This window comes from Ochotona princeps, chromosome 1 (genome assembly GCF_030435755.1).
Source record: "Ochotona princeps isolate mOchPri1 chromosome 1, mOchPri1.hap1, whole genome shotgun sequence".
In the NCBI taxonomy this organism is placed as follows: Eukaryota; Metazoa; Chordata; class Mammalia; order Lagomorpha; family Ochotonidae; genus Ochotona; species Ochotona princeps.
Genome location: NC_080832.1, coordinates 63756590 through 63784506, shown reverse-complemented (window position 1 = coordinate 63784506; position 27917 = coordinate 63756590). Strand labels below are relative to the sequence as shown.

The following is a 27917-nucleotide window of genomic DNA, read 5'->3' as shown; positions in this document are numbered from 1 at the left end:
GCAGTATTAGGAACAACAGATTGGGGTTCACCCTTCCAGTCATGATAAATTCCTAATTGCAGCATGCCTGCCTGGTCATTCTGTTAAAACTGCTTCTGTGCTCTTAGGATTTGCTCTCTTACTCCAGGCAGGTCCCTAGTCTGCTAAGGTTCCCATCGGTTCTCAGAGCTACAGGCGTCCTTCTATTAAATCCCCAGTTACTTGAATTGGACACAGTAAGTCTTCTGTTGCCTTCATCCAGAGAACGTAGTTTTGCTTTTCCTTCTCAGCTCATCTCTCATAACATCATTGGATTGCAAAAGGGACACTGTTTAGTTTTGATAACTGAAAGTCCTACATGGGACCTGGCTAATGTCCTCACCTTGCATGCGCCAGGATCCTGTATGGGCGCCAGTTCTAAACCATCGAGCTCGCTGCTGTGGCCTAGGAAAGCAGTCGAGGATGGCCCAAAGCCTCAGGACCCTGCACCTGAGTGAGAAACCCAGAAGTGGCTCCAGGCTCCTTGCTTTGGATAGACTCAGCTCTGGTAGTTGCAGCCACTGGGGAGTGAATCAACAGATGGAAGAGCTTTCTCTCTATATATCTGCATTTCCAATAAAAAAAAAAATTAAGTCTTACATGGATTATACTGCCTAGCACATTCTAAAAGTGAAAAAAGGCAGTTTATAGAGCAGCATTGTTTTAAGCTATCTTTTTAAGAGCATGGAAAACAACATATAATGCTACCTATGAAAGGATAATGTCTAATCAATCCGTTCCTTTTCTAGTAATAGAATGAACTGGAAATACATTTGTATTGTTTTGGTGACTGTCTAACAAAATATTAGTTATTTTTAGATGAATAAAAGGCTTTTAATAAAAGGATATCACTAGTTGGTACAGAAGGTGGGCACCTCTTGGATGTCTGCATCCAATTTTAGGATGAGTGAGTTTTAGTCCTGAGTCCACTTCCCATCCATCTTCCTGATGAGGTACCTCCTGGGAGACAGTGATATGGCGTAAGTGCTTGGGGTCCTCCACCCAGGCAGGAGACCTGGATTGAGCTTGGTGCCTCTGGCTTTGGCCTAGATTCATCGTGGCTGCTGTGGCCATTCAGGGAGTGAACTGGTGAATGAAAAATTTCTGGTTGTCTTTCTTTTTCTCCTGCCTTTCAAATAAAAAAAATAAAGTAAGGACCCACTACTTTAAGAAAAATCAATACTTTCAAGAAAAAAATTGTCTTCCCTGAATTAAGCATTTAACACACAGTTTCTTATTTAGTTAATGACATCCATGTGTCAATAAGCAAGATTTATGGAACCTCTACTCAGTGACAAACAATGTGGTAGAGGCAAGGGATGCAATGATGAACAACAAGCATCCAGCAAGGCTGATAAGAAGCAGTCCCTTCCATATTCAGATAGAAGGTGAGCTGGTAGCAGGAAGATGCCCAAACAGCCACAAACCTTGTTCTATTTAATCGTATTTAACAGACAGCTTCTTGTTTACTGTAAATAAATAGGTCATCAAATCAATATAAATTTAAGATTCTAAGTGCAGCTACTTTGATGAAAAATATCACATGAACTTTAAAGAAGCATTTCACTGATTGGCTCCAGTCAGTTTTTCCGTATTTTAGATTCAAATTGTACTTTCATATTTGCTTTGCTGTTATCAAGCCACATCCAATGAAAAGTATCGAACAGTCCAGGGAAATGTTCAGAAATGAACACTGCAGCTAACATTGGTCATCTGTTTTTTTTTTTTTTTTAAAGATTTTATTGTTATTGGAAAGCCGGATATACAGAGAGGAGGAGAGACAGAGAGGAAGATCTTCCATCCGATGATTCACTCCCCAAGTGAGCCGCAACGGGCCGGTACGCGCCAATCCGATGCCGGGAACCAGGAACCTCTTCCGGGTCTCCCACGCGGGTGCAGGGTCCCAATGCATTGGGCCATCCTCAACTGCTTTCCCAGGCCACAAGCAGGGAGCTGGATGGGAAGTGGAGCTGCCGGGATTAGAACTGGCACCCATATGGGATCCTGGGGCTTTCAAGGCGAGGACTTTAGCCGCTAGGCCACGCCGCCGGGCCCTGGTCATCTGTTGTTGGTCCCTCTGCTCTTTGGATCTATCTTGGTGATGCCTTGGATCTCAGCATCCTGAAGTGCAAGGATGGAGATCATGAGGAGGAAACACTGGAAGCCAGTCATAAATGCCCCAAGAGTAGCAAGCAGATAGTAGGTCTAAAACAGGAAAATGATTGCTGAACCATTGACTTGAGACTAATGGGAATGTTAAGGACACCTGAAAATAGATGAGGGTACTGCTCATCTATTGTAGGTAAGAGAATACAAACCTGTAAGAGACAGGGCTTAATGTTCTGTGAAAAAATCTATCTTTGCAGTAGTCTAAACCCTTGGCTCCTACACAATACAGCTGATTCCAACTGCAAGTCATATTCTACTGATTCGGTTGGTATAACTCCACATGGGACCAATGTTTTTCAATTCAAAGACGAAATGCCTGTTACGAATATTGATTTGCTTAAGTGTTTCACAACAGGCACGAACTGCCAAGTATGCAAGAGCTTGCAGGAATTCTAGAATTTAACAGTGTTGCTCTGGGCCTGTTGTCTGTTTATGTGAAATGAACTGTAACCAAACATTGTTTTTCAGGTTCAGGACTAGCATGTTGGTTCCCCTGTCGCTTCTTAAAATTACTGTGAATCTGTTTTCAATAGTACCATACACTATAGAATCTTAAGACGGGTAGGTAGGAATAGCAGTGGCACCTTCAACTTTGTAAGTTGGAAGAATCAGGGAGCAGGAAGCAGCCAGCCATTGAACCTTGGGAAATCGTAGTGTGGACGCTGAGTCTATTTTGCTCTGCCGTTCCTGGAAAGGGATCTGGGTGTGAGACTCCAGGGTCTCAAGCCTCGCAGCAGGGAGTGCAGCTGTGGCTGCAGGCTGCGCAGTGACCCGGCGGCCAGCAGCGCAGGTGCCGGGGAGGAAAGGGCGACCACATGGAGGAGCGGGACTTCCGGGGAGAGCGGGCGCGCGCGGGTCGCCAGCGGCGGGGGCGGGGTGGAGCGGGAAGGGGAGCGCGCGCGCCGACTACCCGGGGAGCGGGAAAGGCTAGGGGGCTGCGTGCAGCTCGCTCGAGGCGGGAGGGGCGGAGCCGCAGCGCCGTCCGAACTTGACCCGAGACCGGTGTAGCTGCGTTTCCAGGCAGCAGCGGCCGCAGGTGCCTCGCCAGCCCGCCGTGCCACCTGCAGCGCGGGCTGGTGCTTTCTATTTACTAGGGATTACTGTGTCCGCCCGGGAGTCCGGGGGCGCGCAAGGGTGCGCGCTCTTCCTCTCGCCACTACTGCATCCCCGAACCAGCAGAGCGAAGCTACTGCAGTTTCTCTTAGCCTCAGCATCGCGTGGAACGAAGCAGAGCCATTGTGCATCAGGGAGAACTCGGTGCCGGTGCTGACGCTTCGGGTGCATGATAACCCAGCAGATCACTCACCCCAGCGGGTAAGCCAGTCTCTCATTGTAACTTGTCCGGGGTTGGTGCCTGCAGACCCAGGGAGATCTGGTGCGCCAGGGGTGGGGAGCGAGATCCAGAGTTGAAATTCCATGGGGTGGCAGCCTCTAGCAGCGTCCTCGAGCAGAAGCACTTACTTCCCTGGTTACTTCTGCTACAAACCCGAGTTGCTCCTGCTTCTTCACCTTATCCCCGGCCCTGTATGTACGGTGTTCCTTGGTTGCCAAGGAGACTGGTTTAAACATCAGGCTTGGGATGTCTATTGAACGACCTGTTTTCTTAAGAGATGCTGTTGTTTGCTTGATTTTTGTAATAAAATGTGCATTGAGGGTCTTGGCAGTAATTTGACATTCATTAATGTATGCAGCTCTCATTAAACTTCAAGTAGAGATGTAATTGCTCCATATGGTTTTGGAAAGGATTGGTCAGATGATTTTGTTGAACGGATTGTCTTGATTCATTACTTACTCTCATTTTGGTGATATCAGGACAGCTGATTGCAATTTAAGTCTCTTCTTCCTCTTGATTTCCAGTTCTAGTTAGGCATGACCATCCTTAGGGTTAAAAGCAGAAAGCAGTGTATGATTCCCCAAAGGAGAATGATGTGTTATAAAGTGACCAGAATGGAAGTATATATTTTTGCATTCCTAGCGTAACAAAATAGCATCCATGACATAGATTTTTACTAACACTTCAATATCTGCAGAATTATTATTTAAGTGCAGTTTTCTGCATCTGACTCTCCATATCTGAAAAGATTTGATGTTTTGTCAAGTCTCTCATAGACTTTTGAGAGATATATCTACATCCATATGTCGATAGGTAGATAATAACATATGTGCCATGGCTGATTGTTCCAGAACCTGAGAATTGTAAGGTTTTGTTTTTTCAAGGACCAGCTCCATTCTTGGGACACTGAGGAGCCTTGCGGGTGAACTTATAAACCAGCACTCGAAGGCATCAAAGCCAGTAATCGCAATTTGCACCGATTTTATACCTTCACCACTGACAGAAATGACCCTGTAAAGAGCCATTGGTGTTCAACAATCCATTCTATTTTTCTTTGATATTTGGCCATCTTTTTCTACCTGTTCTTAAATGAGCCAGGGACAGATATCAAATTATTGTCATTTAGTTTTTGTTTTCAAAAATATTTATTTATTTTTATTGGAAAGGAAGATTTACAGAGAGAAGGAGATACAGGGAGAGGAACTTTCATCCCCTGGTTTACTCCCTAAGTGGCCACAACAACTGGAGCTAAGCTGATCTGAAGCCAGGAACCTGGAGCTTCATCCTGGTCTTTCACATGGGTTCAGGGTCTCATTCTCTACTGCTTTCCCAGGCCATAGGCAAGGAGCTGGAAGGGAAGTGGAGCAGCTGGGACACAAACCAGTGCCCATATGGGATCCCAGTGTGTACAAGGTGAGGATTTAGTGACTGAACCATTGTGCCGGACCTGTCATTTAGCTTTTTTTTTTTTTTTTAAGTTTTATTGGAAAGGCGTATATACAGAGAGGAGGAGAGACAGAGAGGAAGATCTTGGTCCGATGGTTCATTCCCCAAGGGGCCACAAACGGCTAGAGCTGAGCCAATCCGAAGCCAGGAGCCAGGAGCTTCTTCCAGGTCTCCCACGCGGGTGCAGAGTCCCAAGGCTTTGGGCTGTCCTTGACTGCTTTCCCAGGCCACAAGCAGGAAGCTGGATGGGAAGCAGGGCCGCTGGGATTAGAACCGGCACCCATATGGGATCTTGGCACATGCAAGGCGAGGACTTTAACCACTATGCTATCACGCCAGGCCCATCATTTGGCTTTTAAAGCTGTGTATATTATATGCAGTGTAGCAATGTGAGGAAAGTCGATAATACCTAAGGCAAGCATGAGATTTGCCCAACTTACAGAAGGGTGGGAAATAAATAATGATGACAACATTTTATAGTTCACCAAGCACTTCTCATATGCTTCTTTTTAAGTCCTCTTCACAGTCTGTGAGGTCTAGACATTACTTTCCATTTTCAGTTGAATGATTGAAGACTTAAACCTTGTGGGCAGACTTGGAGCCAGTGGATAGGGTAGCCCTTTCTGGGACCAAACTTTTTTTTTCTCTCTCTCTCTTTCTGACATATTTCAGGTATGTGCAGGCGTGTAAGGGTTGGAGGAGACATGTGAGGTAGAGCGATGTGAAATATGGGCTGTGTACTGGCAGAGTACTGTCACAGTTAAACTCCAAGCTCAGAGCAGCCCAGGCTCTGAGTCTGTTGGGATTTGAAGATAGATAGAAATGTCATATTTTTCATGGGAAGTCCCTTAACTTAAAAACAGTCAGGAGCACTTTAAAAATGTAAATATGGTTGTGGCCTGCTAGTGTGTTATCCATGACTGCTGAGGTCTCACCCAATCCCAAGCTGTTACTCTCCAGTAAATACTCATGTGAACAAATATGCCCATCATTTTGAATAATCAGCACGTTTCTGACTTCAGTAACAATATCTCTAATAAATGCTCTGTATCTGATATTTAATAAATAGATACGAGTTTATCTTTTGAGTTTTCCAGGATCTTTTATACACCTCAGAAAAAATGAAAGAGTGTGAAATGCTCCAAAATAATAATTTAAAAAATCTGATGAAACAGGAAAATGTAGTTCAAAACTTCCCTTTTAAAGAATCCATATTTAAAAAAAAAAAATTTGACACATAGTAATTGTACAAACCTATGGGTTACAGTGTGGTATTTCAAGGCACACTACAGTGTGTAATGATCTTATCAGTGGAATTAGCATAGCCATTACCTCAAACACTTATCATTTCTTTGCACTGGGAATATTTAAGATGCTCCAGAATTATTTTTTCCATCAGTTGTCTTACCATGGTACAGAATGTCTGAGGTTTTTCTTCTATGCGACTGCACTTCCATATCCATTAACCATTCTCCATCCGTTTCTTCCTCCCCTCAACTCTTCCCAGCCTCTGGTCATCACCATTCTACTTGCTACTTCTATGCAATCAACTTTTGAAACTTTCACATCTAAATGAGACCTCACAGTACTAGTCATTCTGTGCCAACCCTTCTATTAGTGTAGTGTCCACCAGACTCAACCATGTCACTGAAAATGATGGGATTTTATTCTGTTAATGCAGAATAGTACTCCATTCTGTATATGGAGCCATATTTTCTTAATCCGCTCACCTGTCATTGTACACCTTGGTTGATTTTGTATCATAGCTGTTGTGAATAATTCTGCAATGAACATGAGTTTACAGGTGTCTTTTCTAACACACAAATTTCCTTTCCTTTGCATAGCTGTTACTGGATCATATGGTAGTTCTATTTCTAGTTTTTGAGAAATTTCCATACTGCTTTCCATAGTGGCTGGTACAGTTTGGAAATTCTCACATTTCTGACTAAATTTATTTTTCTTTCCGAAAGACCAAAATGTATAGAAAGTCACTTGAGTATGGTTTACCTGCTGTATCCAGGGGTTCCATGAAACAAATACAGGTTGAAAATATTAGGAAAAACAATTACACCTATGCTGAACATGTACAGGCTTTTTCTTGTCATTATTCCTCAGACAAAATATGCTAGCAATTTTTTACAGAGCATTTGCATTGTATTAATATTATAAGTAATGAAGTGATAGTTTGAAGCATGTAGGATGATTGTACAGATTACATAAAAAATATTGTACTATTTTTATGTAAGGGATTTGAGCCAGTGTCAATGTTGCTATCTTCAAAGGCTCCTGGAGCTGAACCTCAAGATACCTGAGGACTGACTTATAGCAGGCAGATGTTGAACTAAAATTTTTTCAGAAAAAGGGTTTTATGAGCTTTTAAACAGAAACTTAAGATTAGGGCATGAACCAATTAGCCAAAATTCATCCCAGAATACTGCAAGATTCCAAAGGAGCAGAAATAGAAAATGAAGAGGCAAGGGCTTGACTTGGCAATAAAGATTCCCACATCCCATATTGAAGTCCCTGGGTTTGAGTCCTGCCTCTATCTCCCAATTCCAGCTTTCCCCAAAGAAGACTATGGATGCAACAGACGATGTCTCAGCAATTGGACTCCTATAACCCATGTGGGACACCTGGGTTGAGTTCTGGCTCCTAGCATTGGTCCCAGAACAGTGCCAGCCACTTAGAGTATTTGAGGAGTGGACCACTAGATGAAAGTGCTTTCTCATGATCTACCTATCAGTAACTGTTTCTCTGCTTCTTAATTAGATTTTTTAAGAAGGACAAGAAAAGGGGAACTCAAAGGGACATTCAGTTTTAACATCTTGTCATAGAAAATGCCATTTGATCCTTTAAAGCATCAAGTAAGGCTCTCCCTTACTCATGTGTTCTACTAAAGCTGCTGAAATGTCAGTGGCTGTCAATAGACGAAGTGGTTGGAAAGGAATATTACTCATTTTTGGTATCTCCTCAGAGAATTCATAAAGGTGTACTTCAAGAAGAAAAGAAAATGCAAAATGCAAAAACGATTTGAACAGTTATTTGGAATTGTTCTCTTATTCTAACATAAGGATATTCCATTGTCCTTTCAGTGACTTGTACTGCCCCTTAGGAAATGCTCAACACATGTTCATCACTTCGCTGTTACAGCAAAGTCCTGCTGAGGGCTGTGGAGGTTGGTTCTGCTCTCAAAATTCAGAGCAAACAATGCTTGTGGTGGTGTCACTTTTTAAGAAGTTTTTATTTTTGATGATTTTTATATGGTTGATTAAGGTAATTCGGGTCAAGGGCTATAGGAAGGTGGGTTAGATCGCCATTTCCACATTCTCTTTTTTTTCCTTCCTATATCTGCAAGAAGGGAGGAGACAAGGAGAGAATACACACCCAGCCTCCCAAGGTGGTGTCACTTTTAAAGCCCCTTCTGTCTCCAAGTTACGTTTCATGTTGTCTTCATAACATCTCCATTAAGGAGTATCAATTTCATTTTGCAGATGAAGAATCCAAGAGTATGTGATATTGTACTGAACCAATGAGAAAATACTTTAAATCTCAGCTGCCTTCTCACGCATCCTTTCTTCTCTGTTTGTCACCTAATGGAGGTGCATGGTTGTGATGTTAAGACAGTTTTTTGTTAAGTGGTACAAGAGAAATATAAGAGATCGCAGAAACATACACACAGAAGGAAATAAAAATACTCTCATGTGGATCGGGGTTAGTGCTGGACTGGGTCTGTTAGTGATGGCTGGGTCTGATTATATCAAATAAAGATCCTTTTACCAATTGGAAGATGAGAGGTCTGGCAGAGTTCATTGGACACGTGAGATGGGAAGACAATGCTAATCGTTTCCAATATTGATGAGGTAACTCTGGGTTGAAGGGAAGAAATATGATCTCCAAAATGTAGAAATTGGAACTGGGGTAGAAGGAGCATTTGGAAGAGGACATAAGGGTAAAGGAGACCTGGGGAGGCGTTGTGGACATAGAATGAATCCGAAGAATGAGGTACTGATTCTTGTAAAGGATTGAAAATGGTGGCGGGGTGAGTCCACCGGTATGTACTCTAGGCAGAATTTAGAACACTGTGGTCAGTTGTGAATTATTACAATATAGCTGTTTTTTTTAATGTCCAGTGGCTGGCACATAATTTCATCTCATGATTCTGGTTTTCTATGGGAAAAATTTACATAGATTTTTAAAAATCAGCTGTAATGAATATATACACTGCTTTTGTTAAAATGGGATAAGAGAGCCGGATGTTTGAGTAAGTAAAGTTGCTAATTAATATTCCTACAGCCCATATCTGAATGGCTGGCTTTGAGTCTCCAGTCATCTCTCAGTTCCAGTTTCCTGCTAATGCATTGCCTCGGAAGGAGCAGGAGATGGCTCAAGCAGATAGGTCCCTGCCACTTGCGTGGGCTATCTAGTTTGAGTCCCTGGTTCATGGCCTCAGCTGTCCCAGTCCTAGATGTTGTAGGCCTTCGAGAAGTGAACCATGGAATCTTAAAGAGGTCTCTTACTCTCTCTTATATAAATAAATGGGAAAAAAGATTCTGGCAAATTTGAAAGATGCAATCCTTCTCTCTCAGAAGAGTCGGAGATTTAGAAGGCAAGAGGCTCTTGCAAGCTAAGATTTTTTAATAGGAGATATATTTTTGATTAGTGTCAAATCACAACTGTGGGACAGGTAGAGAGACATGTGAACTATTTGTTCACCATCTGAGAACCTGTAGTCAGAACCAGAGGGAGCCTTTGGTGATGGATAAATATACTGTGCTCCTGATCACTTCCAGGTCAGATGAGGCAATTTCAGCTCCTTGGAATAGAATCCCATCTTAATCTTTGGGTCAATATCTTTGTTATTTGAGTAGAGATATTAAAGAAATGTGACAAGCAAGAGGGAGTTTTACTTGGATCAGATACTAGATCTGCAGCCACAGGTTTGGACAGTTACTCATTAGAAGGATGGGCACAAAATGAGATAAAACAGAAAATGTCAGAAATAGAGTCTATCACTAGGGACATTTGACATAGCAGAAATTCACTGTAAGTTTGGAAGGATTTAATTCCAATCAAGAGCAGCATAAGCCTAAGTATGATGATATGCCCTCACAGACATATTAGACAAGTAATGGAAAATATTATGAAAAGGTGATATAAAGGGCCTGTCTTTCACATTGAGTAGGGATTTTGGTGACGGTGGAGCTAGACTTGACTCTGTCTCTGCTTCCTCTGGTTCTCGTTATTTCAGGGTTTCTTCTAATTTGCAAAACATTGGAAAACCTCCTATACAGTCTTGTTTGAAAGCAGTAGCTGGAACTGGACTTGCTCACTGTGTTCCTGTCATGACATTTCTAACCAGGCCCTTCATTCCTTGACCCTGCTTGCCAAGCTGTTTAGCTAAGAGGTGCTGAGCAGCAGGAAATGCTATACCTCCTTGGCTCTTTCTGCCTTCTTATTTCACTGTCCATTACCTTATTTCACATACACATTGCAATACATTAACGTGTTTAATTTGACGTGATTTAGACATATGACATTATACATTTTGGTGAGATTTTAAAAAGGACTTTACAAAAAAATAATAGTTTTACAAACTTGGAGTGATTAGTTCTGCATATGACAAAAATGTTGAATGCTGTAAATCTGCTTAAAGCAGCTTTCTCCTTTGCAAGATTGAAATCACAGACTGGTAAGATGATTTTTAAAAGCAGAAGGAAAATCCTTGTCAGTTTTCATAGACTCTTGACAACCTTCCCTGTATGTTTATTTGAGGCATAATATATTTAACTTTCCATACCAAATGAACCAGTTTCAGTTACTGAGGAGCAGGGCTGCTTTTCCCACCTCTGACAGTTTAACTGGTCTGGTGTACAAGGGATTGATGGAACAAGTATCCTGTCCTGGTTGATTGCTTCAGTGGGAATATATTTGATGTTAACAGCCTAGACAGTAAGTGCAGAGGAGGAGGCATTTTGCAAAGGTTTATGACACATGTTCTGGTACCTCTTTTGAAATCTTCGCTAAAAAACCCCATTATTTATGATTGTTAGTTCTACAACTGAAAGTGCAAGGTAGCATGCCACAACCCGAAAAGCAGAAGCCTTGGTAATGGATGTCAGTATGATTTATATTGGATGTTTCTTAGTTCTAGGATTAATTGTCCAGTGACATGTTCTCTCTAGAACTCATTTTCCTCATCTATGAAATGAGAATTCTATTCACTGATCAGAGGGTGTCTTCATCCATTTTCTGCAGCTACAGTTGATACCACAAACTGGACAATTCATAAATAATAGTGGGGTTTTTTTTAAGATTTATTCATTTTATTACAGCCAGATATACACAGAGGAGGAGAGATAGAGAGGAAGATCTTCCGTCCGATGATTCACTCCCCAAGTGAGCCGCAATGGGCCGATGCGCGCCAATCCGATGCCGGGAACCAGGAACCTCTTCCGGGTCTCCCACGCGGGTGCAGGGTCCCAATGCATTGGACCGTCCTCAACTGCTTTCCCAGGCCACAAGCAGGGAGCTGGATGGGAAGTGGAGCTGCCGGGATTAGAACCAGCGTCCATATGGGATCCTGGGGCTTTCAAGGCGAGGACTTTAGCTGCTAGGCCACGCTGCTGGGCCCTAATGATAGTGGTTTATTTAGTTTACAGATCTACAGGCTACAAGGTCTAAGAACACAGTGCTGATGTCTGGTGAGGGCCTTTTGCTGCATCAGAACACTGCAAAAGGCAGCATCTGGTGACACAAAGCAAGTTCACCAGCCTGGCTCTCTCCTAGAAGGCCACTAATACAACTACAGGGGCCTCGCCTTCATGACCTGAAGTCCCATCTCCACACCCCATCAATGTGACCTGGGGGTTTACATTTCCAACACATGAATTGCAAGACATACCCAAATCATTGTATAGGGCTATCCCATGATGTTGAGATATTCACAGAGATACCAAAACAATTCATGGTATATAGTAAAAAGCTTAATGTTTATTCATTCCTTGCTTTGGCTCTCCATTCCTCCCTTGCTTTGCCATCCTTAAAATGGTGGTGACATCAAATTTCACTTAATGGGCTTGATAAAATATCTCATTCCAGGGTTTCGTAGCCTCACAGAGGAGCTGGCACCTTTGTATTTTGGATATTTGAGAGGACCTGAGTGCTGCTTGGGTGGGCTTATTTCTGGGAGAGGGATGCATGCTTTGTGCTATTGGTGTCTCTCCCTTTTGGATGCTACTGGCTTCTCAATTCTGCAGCTCATGCAGCTTCAACCTGGCCACAGGGCAAAGGACAGAAGGTCATTTTCCTTCTGTCCAGGCAAATCTTCCCTTTAGGGATCCCTTGTGTGAAAAACACAGAGCTGCCCACTTCACCCCTTGTGTGATTAATAATAACATCACTGAGCACCTGAAGATGTCAGATTTCTTTGCCTTTCTACAAGGTCAATTGCTAGTTGTCTACATCCTTCAAGACAGCTAGGGACTTCCCTTCCTGATGAATCATGTAAATTTTATGGAAAGGTCAAAAGCTCACCAGACTCAAAAGAAAAACTCCTGAAACTCTTTTAAGTGGGATAAGATTATTCTCTTCCCAATGAGAGTAATTTCTAGTAAAATCCATCTTTTTTTCTCTGCACTTTTACCTTCCCCCTTTCCTTGACACTTCTCTGTAACCTGCCTTCAAAAGTGGCACAGTAATTTTTCTGCATCTTAAACCCCATCTGAGCCTCTGATGACATTGGAGTGTACAAAGTAAATGTGCCTTGACATTCTACAAAAATCACTCCTTCCCCGCCCTCCCGGGCTTATAGACAGGAGTGGGAACTGTGTGCAGCCCACTTCATTGGGCTTCTGTGGTAGGAATTAACAGAAGGTCATTGCGAGTAAATTTTAGAAACTCCTACTCCTGACGAAGTTCTACTTTTCTGATTTAATGAATTTAAAAATACCTTTTTAAACAAAGGACTATTTCTTGTGCTAAGCGAATGTATTTATTTCAGTGGTTTTTAAGAAATATGTTGCAAGGGCCTGGCACAATAACGTAATGGTTAAGGTCCTCGCCTTGAACGCACCGGGATCCCATATGGGTACCAGTTGTAATCCCGGCAGCTCCACTTCCCATCCAGCTCCCTGCTTGTGGCCTGGGAAAGCAGTCAAGAATGGCCCAAAGCCTTGGGACTCTGCACCCACGTGGGAGACCCGGAAAGACGTTCCTGGCTCCTGGCTTTGGATCAGCTCAGTTCCTGTCGTGGCGGCCGCTTGGGGAGTGAATCATCGGACGGAAGATCCTCTCTGTCTCTCCTCCTCTCTGTACCTCTGCCTTTCCAATAAAATAAACCTTAAAAAAAAAAGAAAAGAAATATGTTGCAGCTGCATAATTCATGTGTTTTGGGTGGTTGTTCATTTTAAATACCCATGATAAGAAAGGCACAGTCAATTGCTAATGATAAATTTGCCTATATTTGTCAGTGAACAATTAATAGAACATTCTTCATTCGTTTCTTTATGACTCCAGAAAAGAAAATGGTTTTTAAAAGACTTATATAGAAGATAGTAAATGCAGGAGGTATAGACTCTAAGATGAAAATATGATAGCCAAGATGGTATCTTGCTAGTCTGCCTCTAATTTAGAGATAAACAATGTTATGTAATCTTATTACTCAGGGAAAACCTGCTTTGCATGTGATGATACTGTTTAATTTTCAGCCGCTCCCCAAGTGACATCTGTGATTATTTTGAAAGTTAGGTTAATAATTGGAGTAGATATCTGACTCAAAGAGGTTTATCTTTGCAGTCTTGCTTAGACTTGCTTCCTCATCTGCTCTGACAGTTCTTGTGATAGGCAGTAGTGTCGATGTCATCAGATAACCAGGGGCTCTGAGCAGATTCACTACTCTTTCTCAGCTTGATGTCCTTGAGCTGATAGGACTGATTGGTTTCCTTGAGAATCCAAAGCCAGAAGAAACAGGGAATCAAAATTTTGCTTTTTCTTCTACAAAAACATTAATTACCTACAATCTGATTTAATTTGGACATAGCTTATCTTCTATAGCTTTAACTCAAGCCTGTTTATCATTTCTTGGAGCTACTTAATATCACATATAACTGGTGCTCCTAATTGATTAAATGTTACTTGAAAAACTCATATACAACCCTTAGGCCTTTCTATACCTCATTCAAATAGACTTTCTTTGGTTGAAATTTTCTTTTGTGAATCTCGGTGTCATCTATAGTGTTTTATGAAAAATTCCTCTTCTTTCAGAGTTGTCAACTTTTGGTTTCTGTAGGCTCTGCTAGTGTTGATCATCAGACGACTGCAGCTAACTTCTTGGTGCAGCTTCAAAGCTTCCAAAGGGTAACATCAGAGTTAATAATGCCTTTTCTTGTGCTTGCTTTGGCAGCATATATACTAAAATACTGTCTTCTACTGAAGTAGCTTGTACCTATACCTGCTTGGTCCCAGAGTAGTGGTGGAAGCCCCTCCATTACAGTGGGATAATTTGAGGTCAAGGTGTGTGTGATTGGGAAAGCAAAGTTAGGTGGAGTCAGATTCCTTAAGTCTCCAATTTGCATGGAATCTTGGAATAAAGTTCATTTCAGAATTCTGATTTCAGGTTTCAGAATTTCTCTTGTGTAAATCAGAATAATGTGAAGAATCTTGCTTTTTTCATAGTGTGCTCATGAGTTAGCAAAAACAAATCAAAAGTGTTTTGCTCCTGTTTTTGGTTGGTCATTCTAGGACCTAGCTCTGGAGAATCCTGTGTTTTCCATCATTGTATAGATCAGTCCAATCTAGTCATTTGCAAACCATTCTGTTCCTCAGAATGACCTGGAATTGTTTTTAAAGATATAGATTTCTTGATCCTCTGTAAGTGCTGTATTAGAATCATCCTTGTTGAGCCGTTCTTGTGTGAAAAACAAAAACAGAACAGAACAAAAAAAAAGAAAAACCCTGTCTTGGATGATTCTGATGATAGATTTAACTTGTGATTCACTGCATAGAGCATGGTGACCTGCCCGCACTATGCTTCCTAGTCCCGGTCTTCAGGCACCTGCTGTGCCACCTGGATCTGAATCTCAGCTTCCCTGCATCCACACACAACAGAAACCAACAAGTTAAATCAGTTTGAGATCACTTGGCTCTTCAGATTCTCAGTGGACATTTAAAAAATATGGGCATTTTTTTTTTTTACAAACTAAATGCCTTGTGCGGATAAAAATCATGATGTGTGATTAACATATTTACTGGTAGAACAGAGGCTTCCACTTAAATTTGTGTTCAGTTTTTCAAGTGGATTAATGCAGAAAGCATTCTTACAAATATCCTCATTATATTGTATGCATAGTAGTTGGATTGATTTCATGAGATAAAATCACATGCTTTTAACTATATACCTTTTTAGATTTAGAGCATTGTTAGTGACTATATGGAATTATGTAAGCCAGCTGAAGAATTCAATTTCTGCTGTGGAGAAGCTCTTATAAGTCACTGGTCAGTAGTGAACTACTACATAATAGTATAGGTACTTAGATGGAATTAATGAACAGAGTGGCCAGCGTTTGAAATTGTAGTTTGTTCCTTATTTTTTTAAAATAATGAACTCAAGTTACTTTATGTAAATGTTAGGCATTTTGCAGTGATAGGTAATTTTTCAAATCCTGGTGCATAAATAAAAACAAGAAACTCTATCATTAGACAATTTTTGAAAGTATGAATGGATTGTAGATATCTAAAAACGTGATCTAAGTTGTGCATTATTCCTTATAATTTAAAGAACAGTCATTCTGCATGGTAGATATTAGGCCTAGAGGTTAAGATGCTGCTTGGAATGCTTACATGCTGAAAATGGCTAGGTTTGAGTGCCACCTCCACTTCCATGTGCGAGATCTGGATTGAGTTTCCAGATCACAGCTTTGTCCTAGCTGTTGCAGGCATGTGGAGAGTGAGCCCAGCAGATGGAACACTCTGCTCTCTGCACCTTTGTTGCTGTGTCTTTCCTCAAAGAAAAATTCATTGTGAAACTGCGTTTATTATTAGTTAATTTGGGGGCTGCAGCCTCATAAGGTGTTTAGCATTTGGCCATTCTGCCAAAACAATCCTTCTGGCCATCTGGCCAAATTATAGGCAGTGACAGTCCTGGGCACAGCTGCTGAATCTAATATGTATTTCTAAGTGGGTATTCTTGATAATGACCACATAGAGAAGTTCATAGGCCAAAATGTGCAGATTAAATGAAAGAACAAAGCGCACTCATACAAATTCAAGAGTGACAAAACAGAAAGTAGGCATTTCACATCATGGAGTGACATTAGGTGTTACTTATATATCTAGACATGAATAAAACCTTTTCTACCTTCATCTCTTCCCTGTAGCTTACTCCTGAGGAGAAATAAATTCCATGAGAGATTAATGCTTTTCAATACGTGTTTGAGAGTGCTTCTTGAATTTAGCTCTGCCATGGGAGATGGATTTCATTAATCTCTCCTAACATTTATTAGACATTTTCCCAGCTCATCTGGTTCCTTTAAGAAAATTACTCTAAGATATGTTTCTGTGGTTTGATGTCACTGCACTTTTTACTGGTGAACTTGGACCAGAAACAAGATAATTCTAGGCAAATTGAGTCTAATGTTGTCAGAAATACAATTAAGATGTTGTAACAAATTAACCTATTCAGCAACTAAAGGTAAAAATTAAGAAGCACAATTTTGTCTTGCCATTTATTTCTCTAAGACAATCTCAGTTAATGAATTATCGGAAAAGAACCTACACTACCATGAAGGTCCTCTCTTAAAAAAAGTCAAAACAATCATGTGAAATGACTTTGACACATATAATTTAATAGCAAAGTTCCCCATCCTTGTTTCTTTGTTTTTATTTTTTCTCTGAACTGCTTTATCTAGTGTTTCTTCATTTTGAAGTATCAGGCCCCAAACCTCATGTTGGCTGTTGCTTCTCACATTTCACAGTTAAGCCGTTAGAAAGGCCATTGGCCCGACCCTAGGAATACTCCCAGAAATGAACCCTTTCCAGTGCCCTCTCTTAATCATTTGTCACTTAAATTATGTCAGCAGATTCCCCAGTGCTCTACTTTGCCTCTCAGCTTCTCTGCAGTGTAGCAGCCAGAATGACCCTTTTTAAACCAGAGCGATGGTTTTTCCTTACTCAAAATCCAATCAAATCACTGCAAGAGCCAGCACCCCTTGCATCATCTACCATCCCCTCACCTCCTGACTCCACCTCCTCGCCTTTTTCCTGCATCTTTTTTCCTCATCCATGCGTTAGCCTCACTGGTTTTCTTTTCTGCCTGGGCACCTGTGCATTACACCCATGGTTCCTCCTCTCTACATAGCTCTTCCTCCTGGATACCTCCAGACTCCCTGCCTCACATGATTCCAAGATTGACAGCTTAATTAGTTTCAAGAAACCATTGAACTATCTCCATTTCTCAGGTTCTTTTAAGGAACATTGATTTCTAGACAGCCTTTACTATTGTTTTTTATTCCCAAACACAATAACCAAGAAACCCTTAAAACTTCTGCAGGTTGACAATTGAAAGGACTTCAGTAGTTTATCTGAATGTGGGTTTTTTTGTTGTTTTTTTTCATATCAGATATTCCTAAAATACACAGTTCCAATTTTGCTTTACATTTACCAGGGTTTCTCTGGCTGCTTGTGTAGTGAAGGAAATCATAGGACAATTCCACAATATAAAAAAAGCTCAGTATGTTGGCTTAGGCTTAGCAGCATCAAAAACAGTCTTCAGCTCCATTTGGTTGTTCCTGCCAGACAGTTCTCTGGGCTGAGGATTTTAGTACTGGTATCAGGAGCTCTGGCCTTCAGCTTCTCACATGCTGTTACTCTTGTGTCTGACCTCTGTGCTGTTATTCTGTTTCTTGTGGCTCTGTCCCTCCTTGGTAACCAATAACGTTAAATGGCCTTTATTCACCAGCCACCTACCTCCTCAGCCACTAAGTTTCTTTTCTTTTTTCCAGCAGTAACAGCTGATACCATCACCAGATACATCAGTTTTGGAACAAGCTAGGCCTACAGTTGAGTAGTGGGTATTTGATGTATTAGTTGTTGTGTTTTGGGGACATTAGTCATTATTTTGTAAAGATTTATTCATTCACCTGCATTTCAGAGTTATACAGAGAAATGAAGAAAGAGAGAAGTAGAGGTGGAGAAAAAGAGCTCTTCCATCCTCTGATTTACTCTCCAAATGGATATTATGTCCAGGCTGAGCCAAGCTGAAGCCAGGATCCTGGAGTTCTATCTGAGTCTCCCACATTGGTGGCAGGGGCCCACACACCCAAGCTTTCCCTTCTTCACATTCAGATCAGAAGCTGGACTGGACATAGAATAGCTGGGACTCAAACAAGAGCTTATATGGAATGTTAGCATTGCAAGCAGTAGCCCAGCACTCTTTGCCACAATGCGAGAACAGGAACATCATTTGTTGCTTTCAATCCTAGTATCCTCCTTTCTACTATGAAGACAGTTACATCTACTCTACAGTGAAATCATGTGATCACCACAATTATGTACAATGACTTCATTCTCTATTGCCCAGCAGTAAGCTTTTGCTTGCTATCAGTAGGATTTTTCCAAGGTGAAGCAGAAAGGCTCAGGGAGCTGATGGTTGTTCTCATTTCATTAGCAGAAGCTGGTCCTTTTTCCCATTATGAACACCCACTCTATAAATGCATGGAGATAATGAAAATACAGGCAGTGCTTTTCATCACTGCTATCTCTATCTGCATTTTCAGGGACCCAGTCTCTAATGCTAACCATCAGTGATGACTCATGGGCTGCACCTGGTTGGCCTGTTGTGACTGCTGCTCTCATTTCAAGACAAAAGTTAGGAAAGTGCTCTTTGTGGTTTGCATGCTGCTGTTGGTGGTTTTGCCAATAATACATTACCAGTTTTCTCATTAATATTAGTCTATTCTGTCAAAAGTGCTGTCAGCACATAATTACTGAGCATTTGTGAAGTGCTGGGCATGGAGCCAGGTGCCAATGATTCAATGGTGAGGAAAACAATCAGGGCCTTGTCATCTCGGAGCTGACACTGTAGTGGAGGAGATGGCCTTTGTTGAATCATTGCCCACATAAGGGTAATGTAACGACAGAGATAATGCTGAGAAGGAGAGGTACGTGATGCTGTCCCATGGGGCATTCTGATCTGCTTTGGTCTTGCTGAGGATGTCTTCCTTGTGAGGTGGGGTTGGGGGAGTGAAGGGATGCAAAGAGTTAACGAGGTGAAAGGGAGAAGAAAGGGAATGTGAATCAATGTAAGAGTAGTAGGAAGGTTTGTAATGGCCTTGGTGGGACCTGAAATGCTAATGGTGGCTTCTGAATGGAAGAGAACACTAACCAGTAGAGTAATTTATACCTACTCTGAGGTATAATCAAGTGGACCAAATACAGTCAAGTGGAGTCCGCTGCTCTGCTTCAGAGCAGACACGATTGTAGCCACTTAGCCCCAGAAAGCAGGGACAGAAAAAGAGAGAATTTTACTGTGTAAGGGCTATTTAAAGGGTAGACATTTCAAGGATTGATTATTAAGGCTTGATGGTGAACTGAGTATTGTGGGGGAAAGAGAGATAACCAGATGATTCCTTAACCTTTGTGGGCAATGATTGGAGGGGGTCATTCTATAAAGTGTGTGGCTAGAGGTGTCATTCCATAAATTGCATTAATGGTGAGTTGCCTGGATGGTTATAATACTGCATGTAACTGTGGGTTTGTGACATTTGAGCTGTCTTTAAGGTGTTCAAATAAAAGCATCAAATAAGTTATTGTAGGCTGGAGTGGGGGTAGTCCATAGAACACTGTGGGACTTAGATGAAGTTTTTGATTGGGACTACTATGACCTTGGGACAAAACTGGAAAATCAGGTTGACTCTCAAGGAACTATAGCAAGGATGAAAAGAAAGAGAGAGAGAGAGAGAGAGAGAGAGAGAGAGAGAGAGAGAGAGAATTATAGCTGGAGAAGAGGACAGAAAACCACGCAAGGCAGGCTCATGAATCAAAAGAGAGTGTTAAGTGATGTGGAATGACACCAGTATCTAGTAGGTCCAGAACTCAAAATGATAATTGGGTTAAAAGACAATCAGGAGAAAGCATGCCCGAGTGATTTGGCAACTAGAAGCACTATGGCCCAGTCTTCTTCACTGCCACAACATCAATCCCAAATCCAGAAATCCCAGAGCCTATAGAATGACATCATGAAATGGCAGTCCATTGGGGCCTGCAGATAACATCTGGTACTATAGTGAAGGAAGTAGAGCAGAACAACTTGGTTAACTACCCCAGCCAAGTGTTAGTTACAAATATGTGGGTGAATGGAGACTATGGGGTGAACTGTGTCAGCTAATGGACCCTGGAAGAATTTCCTCATCCTTGGAGTGACAGCATTTCAAAACTATTGAAACCACTTGAGTGAAACCATAGGAGCATGCTACACATCGGGGACTCAGATGACATCAGATGGCCGTTCCCCATCCCTGGGTGTTGGGAGTGGTTGGGAAGCAGGGTGCGGCTTATTCTTTAATCTCCCCCCTTCTCCTAAATACAGGAGGAAGAAAGGGAAAATCTGAAAACAATGGTCTCACTCACTTTCCCCTAGTCCTCAGCCCTTCCCACCTAATCAACTATGTAAACAGCATCATAAGTAAATAAATGAATAAATAAATAAATAAATAATATATTATGTAAAATGAATAATGAAAAACAGAAGCAGCTTGAGTGCTGTGGTGTAACAAGTTAAGCCTCTACTTTGGATACCCACATCCCATATTGGAATACTAGTTCAAGTTCTGGTTCTTCTGCTTCCGATCCAGCTTCCTGTTAATGTGTTTTGGTAACAGCAAATGATGATCCAAGTACATAGGTTCTGTACTACTCACATGGGAGACTTGGAAGGAGTTCTGGACTCCTGGTTTTGGCCTGACCCAGCACTGGCTCATGTGTAGAGTTAGGGAGTGAACTGGCAGATGAAGAACTCTTTCTCTCATCTTTCAAGTAGATAAACATAAACAAACAACAAAATGAAAACATGGAATGCATGATGAAAGATTAAGCATATGGGGCAAATATTTGGTAGAACGCTTAAGATAGCAGTTAGAACACCCATATCTTCTGCCAGAGTTCCTAGGTTTCTATCTGAACTCAACTCCAATTTCAGCTTTCTACTAACATGCACCCACTTGAGATACCCAGGTTGAATTCTTGACTTCTGTCTTTGGATTAGCTCATCCCCAGCTGTATGGGAATTCCGGGAACAAACCAACAGATTTAAGATCACTTTCTGTCTGTCTTTTGTTTTTTTTCTGTCTCCCTCTGTGTCTCTGCTTTTTAAACAAAAATAAAAACAAAAGGCTTTTTTAAAAAAATAAATACTTTGGGATAAGAAATGTGGTAACAACCTGAGATAATTAACACTATAGGATTACTTCAGAGTTGATATTGGTAATTCATTAGTGTTTTTAAGGTGTTACTTCTTCCTTAATAGTTCGGTAATTACATTTTCAAAGAGTTATTTGCAGGGTTGAAATTTCAAAAAAAAAAATAAACTTGCCTGGAAATATTTTTTAAAGACACATCTTCTAGGAGTTAAAGTAATTAAATCATCCAAATAACCAGCATTGTATATATTGATAAAGTTACATTTTGTTCTTTCAAAATGTTAGCTTTAGAGGCAATATCTCTAAAAAATAGTCTTCTCTATTAGAAAGAAGTAAATTGTGTATTTTGGGATTTTATGTATTTAATATTGCGATTCTTGTGTTTTTACAAAGGCCCATATGTACTGAGAGGGAGGTATACCAGGAAAGGTGTTAGTACAGTACCTAGCACACTACTTAGAAACCTGCATCCCGTTATAGGTATGCACTGGCTGTAGATTTCAGCTTCCTGTTAATGTGTGGCCTAGGAGGCAGCAGATGATGACTCAAGTCAGCACTTGGGTCCCTGCTACTCCTATAGATTATCTGGATGAAGTTCCTGGCTTCTGATTTCAGCCTGACTCAGTCCCAGATGGTGTGGGTTTTGGGAGAGTGAACCCAGGGGTGAGAGGTATCTCTTTCTCTTTCTTTCTAACTCCTACCCACTTTGTATGCCTATCAAGTAAACAAAGAAATGAATAAAATTTTGAAAAAAATTCTTCGAATGTCTCCTAAGTGACTTAGATTCATTTTAGCCAAGTTGGAATGTAGTTCTTAGGAGGATTTATTTTATTATCAAAATGAGTTTTATATGAACTAATCACCATAAAACAGTTCAGGAAAAGGCCAAGTTTGTGGAATCCTGGAGAACACCTCTTTAAAAAAAATGCCAACAGCATACAATCATGTATGTATTTTTCCCCTTGAAATACATTTAGATGAATAGGGATCATGCTTTTTCTTTCTTCTCCCTGTCTTTCTTCCCTATAGCCTCCTCTTGGTATATCCCCAAGTTATTATAATGCCATAATCAATCATTTCACTATTACAGGCTTAACTTTTTCATACATAAATGTATCATGATATTAGAAATGTAGGAAAAGAAATAAAATAAAGTAACATAGTAAAATAAATGTAGAAATATAATTTAAAATAATATCAGGATTTGTATTATTATTCAAGACTAAAGATGCTGTATACATCCGTTGTTTCCCAGTATGCTAATCTCCCCAGTAGAATTTGTAGTTGTGTGTGTGTGTGTGTATGATCGTATATCAGTTGTCATATAGCAAAGAAAGCATGATATTTGCCTTTTTGGGACTGGCTAATTTCACTAAGTATAATAGTATACAACAGGGTCCATTTTGTTACAAATAGTACAATTTCATTCTTTTTTATGGCTGAATAACATGCCTTGGAGTAAATGCACCCCATTTCTTATATCTGTTAATCTGTTGATGGGTATGTGGGTTGTTTCCATGTCTATTATTGTGGTTTGAGCTGCTGTAAACGTAGGGTTACAGATGCCTCTTTCAATATGCAGATTTCACTTCATTTGAATATATTCCCAGAAGTGGGATGGGCAGATCATATGGTAGATCCTTCTTCAGTTTTCTGAGGAATTAAGAGTACTCCTCTTACAGCAAGTGCTGAAAAGGTGGAAGCCTGAGAAAGAACCTTCTCAAACTTCTCTGGGGCTGCACAGGATTCCCTTTGGCAGAAAAGTCATTTAACAATGTGTTACATTACTGCGTTTCTCTAGTTACTTGCCTTGTACTGATCTGTGACACCTGACAGGAAGATCCCAAAGACAAACTGCAACAATTCCTACTGAAGGTGTAATTTTTATTTGTTGTGTGTAGGTGACATGGGGATCTAGAGTGGTTATCACATCGTTGTGAGACTATATTAAATGGTTCAGGTCAGGCCCGGCGCGATAGTACAGTGGTTAAAGTCCTCGCCTTGCACGCGCCAGGATCCCATATGGTCGACAGTTCTAATTCCGGTGGCCCTGCTTCCCATCCAGCTCCCTGCTTGTGGCCTGGGAAAGCAGTCAAGGACAGCCCAAGTCCTTGGGACCCTGCACCCACGTGGGAGACCTGGAAAGACGTTCCTGACTCCTGGCTTCGGATTGGCTCAGCTCCAGCTGTTGCGATCACTTGGGGAGTGAACCATCAGAGGGAAGATCTTCCTCTCTGTCTCTCCTCCTCTCTGTATATCTGCCTTTCCAATAAAAATAAATAAATCTTTTTAAAAAATGGTTCAGGTCCAATTCCAGCACAAAATGCATGTGTTATGAATTTAGAAAGAGTGGCTCATACTCATTGCAAATGATATCTATCAAGTTTGTTCAAAGATTCCAGGTTAGAGCCTTACTCTCAACGCTTCTGGGTACCATGGTCTGAAAGAGCTTCCTGATCAGGTTTCATTCAAGTGACCTTCTGCTTGCAGGCTAGATAGATTCTAACTACACCTGCTGTTTGTAAACTCAGATTCCTTTGCGTTTTGTGGCCCAAGGTTAGCTGTCACCACTCATCATGGCCAGCGTATACAACACTAGCTTCGCTACTCTATCCTCACTGTCTTTTCTAGCCATTCTCACAGTATTGTACGAGCTACATGTCCCAGCATGCATCATTGCCTCCCTTTCCTTATATAACCTCTTTTCCAAAGTTCTGCTCAATGACTATTTCCTCCATGAAACCATTCCTGATTGATCCTACCGTACAATAATTCCCCTTATTTTAGAATTCCTCAACTACTCTGCTGCCTAACTGTGTAGAGTTGCCTTTTGTTGTTCCCTGGTTAGTTCATACTTGCTTACTTTGAAAGTATACTGATGATGAAGTTATGCCATGAATTGTTAGAGCTGGAAAGGACTTGACTTCGAGGTAATCAGTTGCCTGATTTGCTGCAACTGTCATGTGATATCTCTGTGTGCATGTACGGCGTAAATGTGTATGCTTCATGAAGAATACCCCCCTCCTCTAGGGTCCTTTTAGACTCTCTAAGAGAGAAGGAGTAGGGAGAAAGCTTAAACAGATTGAAAAGCCTTTTCAAAGGTCATTCTCATGCCGCCACTTCCCTTGCTGCTTCCGTGTCTAATCCTTTGCTGTCTGTATTGTCAATTTGATTTGGCTGAGAATCGCTGGTTCATGCAGACTGACTTATGAGCCATCCTGATTCATATCTAGGCAACCTGTTTTAACTATCTCTCTTGCACACACACCTTCATTAAAAATTAAAACACCGGGGCTTGGCGCTATAGCCTAATGGCTAAATCCTCACCTTGTATGTGCCGGAATCCCATACAGGCACCACTTCATCTTCTGGCTGCTCCACTTCCCATCTAGTTGCCTGCTTGTGGCCTGGAAAAGCGGTCCAAAGCCTTGGGACTCTGCACCTGCATGGGAGACCCAGAAGAAGCTCCTGGTTCCTGGCTTTGGATCAACTCAGATCCAGCTGTTGCAGCCATTTGGGAAGTAAGCCAGTGGATGGAAGATCTTTGTCTCGCCTTCTCTCTGTAAATCTGACTTTCCAATAAAAATAAATAAATCTTTTTTTAAAAAAAGCTAAAACACTGAGTGCCAGAGATTTAAAGGAGGGACGATAGACAAAATGGGGAGAAAAGCAAAATGATTCTCAAGGATCCCTTCACACATGCATATACTTAACTGTGTATCTGCAAGTAGACAAACATACGCATATGTACCTTCCATACTAACATACATACACATACATTCTTCTCTTTCCATCCTAGGGTAGAAGACTGTGATGGAACCGTTATTCTCTTCTTAAAAATGGATTTGACTTACAGTAAATTCAGAGTCTCTGTTCTGTAAGCTAGCTCTTTCAGGGCTGGTGCTAGTGGTGCATTCACACAAGATCCACGAGGTAGTATGGTTTTAACTTGTATTTCAAAGAAGAATGAATAAAGCTTTATCATATTCTGCCAAGGAAAAATTCTCACCAACACACAAACTAGTGTCTTCTTTACCTACTCCTATTTTTTTTTTCAAGATTTATCTGTCTTTCATTGGAAAGACATATTTACTGAGAGGAGAGATAGAAAGATCTTCCATCTACTGGTTCATTCCTCAAAGGGCTGCAATGACCAGAGCTGAGCTGATCTGAAGCCAGGAGCCAGGAGCTTTTTCAGGATCTCCCACACAGGTGCAGTGTTCCAAGGCTTTGAGCCAACATCTACTGCTTTTCTAGGCTACAAACAGGGAACTGGATGGGAAGTGGAGCTGCCTGGTCATGAACTGGTGCCCATACAGGATCCCAGTGCTTGCAAGGTGAAGAACCCTTATACTGGGCCACTCTTTACTGTTGCTGATGACCCCTCCACATGTTTAATAATTTCTCCTTGACTGGAAAGAATTTTCTTATCAATCGATTCACCTGGATCTCTTTACTTGCCGTGCAAAAAAAAAAAAGAAAAGAAAAAACAAAAACAAAAAGCAGAAACTGACAGAAGAATACTGGGTGGTCCAGGAAGACAGTAGCAGAGTTGGAACTAGGACACAGGGTCCCTGAGACCTCTCCTTCATTGGTTTCATGATCCCTTACTTTGCCTCACACAATGAGGTTTTCTAAGCCTACAAGTCTACTTTTAGAATTCAGATACTTTGAGCTTCCTGCTTTCCCCCTTGCCATATGCACAGACACTTGCCCCAGCCATGTGGAAAAGGGAAGAGTCCTGTCTGGCGGGGGAGCAGGTGTGCAGATGCATTCTTTTTATATTGTTCCAAAGAAGGTTGTTGAAGGTATGATTTAGTTGGTCAGCTACTTCAGATCTAGATTCAAAAGTCATGCTCATGTTCAGAAACCTTTATTTTGTAGAAAACACTAAGAACTGTAATTCTTTCTCAGTCTGTGGTCTTGTTTTTCAGCACGTGTCTCAGATTTGATTAGCTTGCTGAAAGCTAGTACAACTCCAGCATTCATTTCACTCCCAGCTGTATCCTTCCCTTGTAGCTCCTGTCCTTCAGGCTGTGGCTCATGGTTTTATCAAAGATAGGAGCAGCTGGAATCAGAGGCCTGTGGTTATTAAGATACTAATTACCAATCATGTTGCCACCAGAAAATGTTAACTCGTGCATGAAGAACTGAAAATGTTTCTTATGAGGCAAGCATGCACTCATGGTGTCGGAGTAAAAAAAAAATATCTAGAATAGCCTAGGTGATAATAAAGTTTTCTTGTTTCTGTTTTATCCTGATATTCTAAGAATGCTATGTGGGGGATGATGAACTTTCTTGAGTTTCAATAACTGTCTTTTACTAATTTCTTTACAAAATAGGCTTATGTAATAGAATCTGAAGAAATGCCAAAATAATTTTTGGGGAAACAAATTGGTTTTAGATTTATCAAGTTATTTTAAAAATTCTTAAATCAATATTCTGCTTCTCTGACTCCATCTGCCACAGGAATAGAACAGATGATGCTGGATTCTTATATTGTTTTGTGCAGTTTAGCAACACATTAGTCTTTCAGTAGCATGTTATTTAACTTCATGATGTGTTAAATTTCTATTTTTCTTCCTGTTATTAATTTTGTTTTGTGGCTTTTAAGAGGATGTACGGTAACTGTCTAATGGAGACTTTCATATCCAGTAGCATGTTATTTAACTTCATGGCATGGTAAATTTCTCTTTTTCTTCCTGTTGTTGATCTGTATTGTGGCTTTTCATTTAAGGGGATTATAGTAACTGTGTAATGGAGATTGTCATATCCAGATGTGAGGATACAATGCAGTATGCATCTCTACTTCCAGATCAAAGATGGACTGCCAATGAAACTGTTAACTATATCTTGACAATAGGATGCTGGACTCTCTGCCATTGCCCATGCCCACAATGATGGACATATGACTGTTTATGAAGAACTATAGGGGAATTTGGTGGGGAAGAGGGTAGGGAACTTGGGGAGGTGGTAAAGGAAATCCCAGGGCCTATAGAACTGTATCATAAAATAATTAATAATTAATAATAATCAAAGAAATATAATTTTTTTACAAGTACCTAGGAACTGGCATGATGGTTCAATTGACTAATCCTCCACCTGTAAGTGCTGACATCCCATATAAACACCAGTTTGAGGTCCAGTTACCTGTTTGTGACCTGAGAAAGCAGTGGAGGATATCCCAAAGCCTTGGGACCCTACAGCCATGCAGAACACATGGAGGGGACTCCTGGCTTCAGATAAGCTCAGCTCTGGCTGTTGTGGCCCTTTGTAGCAGTGAACCAGCAAAAGGAAAATCTTTCTCTGTCACTCCTTCTCTTGGTAAATCTGCCTTTGCTAAATAAATAAACAAATGAATGAATGAACGAATAAATCTTTCTTAAAAATGTACTCACAAACTTGTCATCCCATTTTATATCAACACAAGCAGCGTGACAAAGTGGTAGTTTTTTTCCTGTTTTAAAGGAAAAATACGTAAGACTGAATGATGTGCCCAAGTTACATGTGTGATGTGAGGTTGGGTTAGAACACAAGATTTG

The 27917-nt window shown here is 41.1% G+C and overlaps 1 protein-coding gene across 1 annotated transcript in view; it reads left to right on the top strand.

Annotated features, from left to right (window-relative positions):
- Positions 1-3273: 3273 nt before the first annotated feature.
- The window catches only part of KLHL32 (kelch like family member 32), a 202836-nt gene continuing 178192 nt past the window's right edge, over positions 3274-27917 (top strand). The window contains exon 1 of the mRNA XM_004580366.3: positions 3274-3501. The gene's annotated coding sequence lies outside the window, so the exon portion shown is untranslated. The remainder of the gene's footprint in view (positions 3502-27917) is intronic.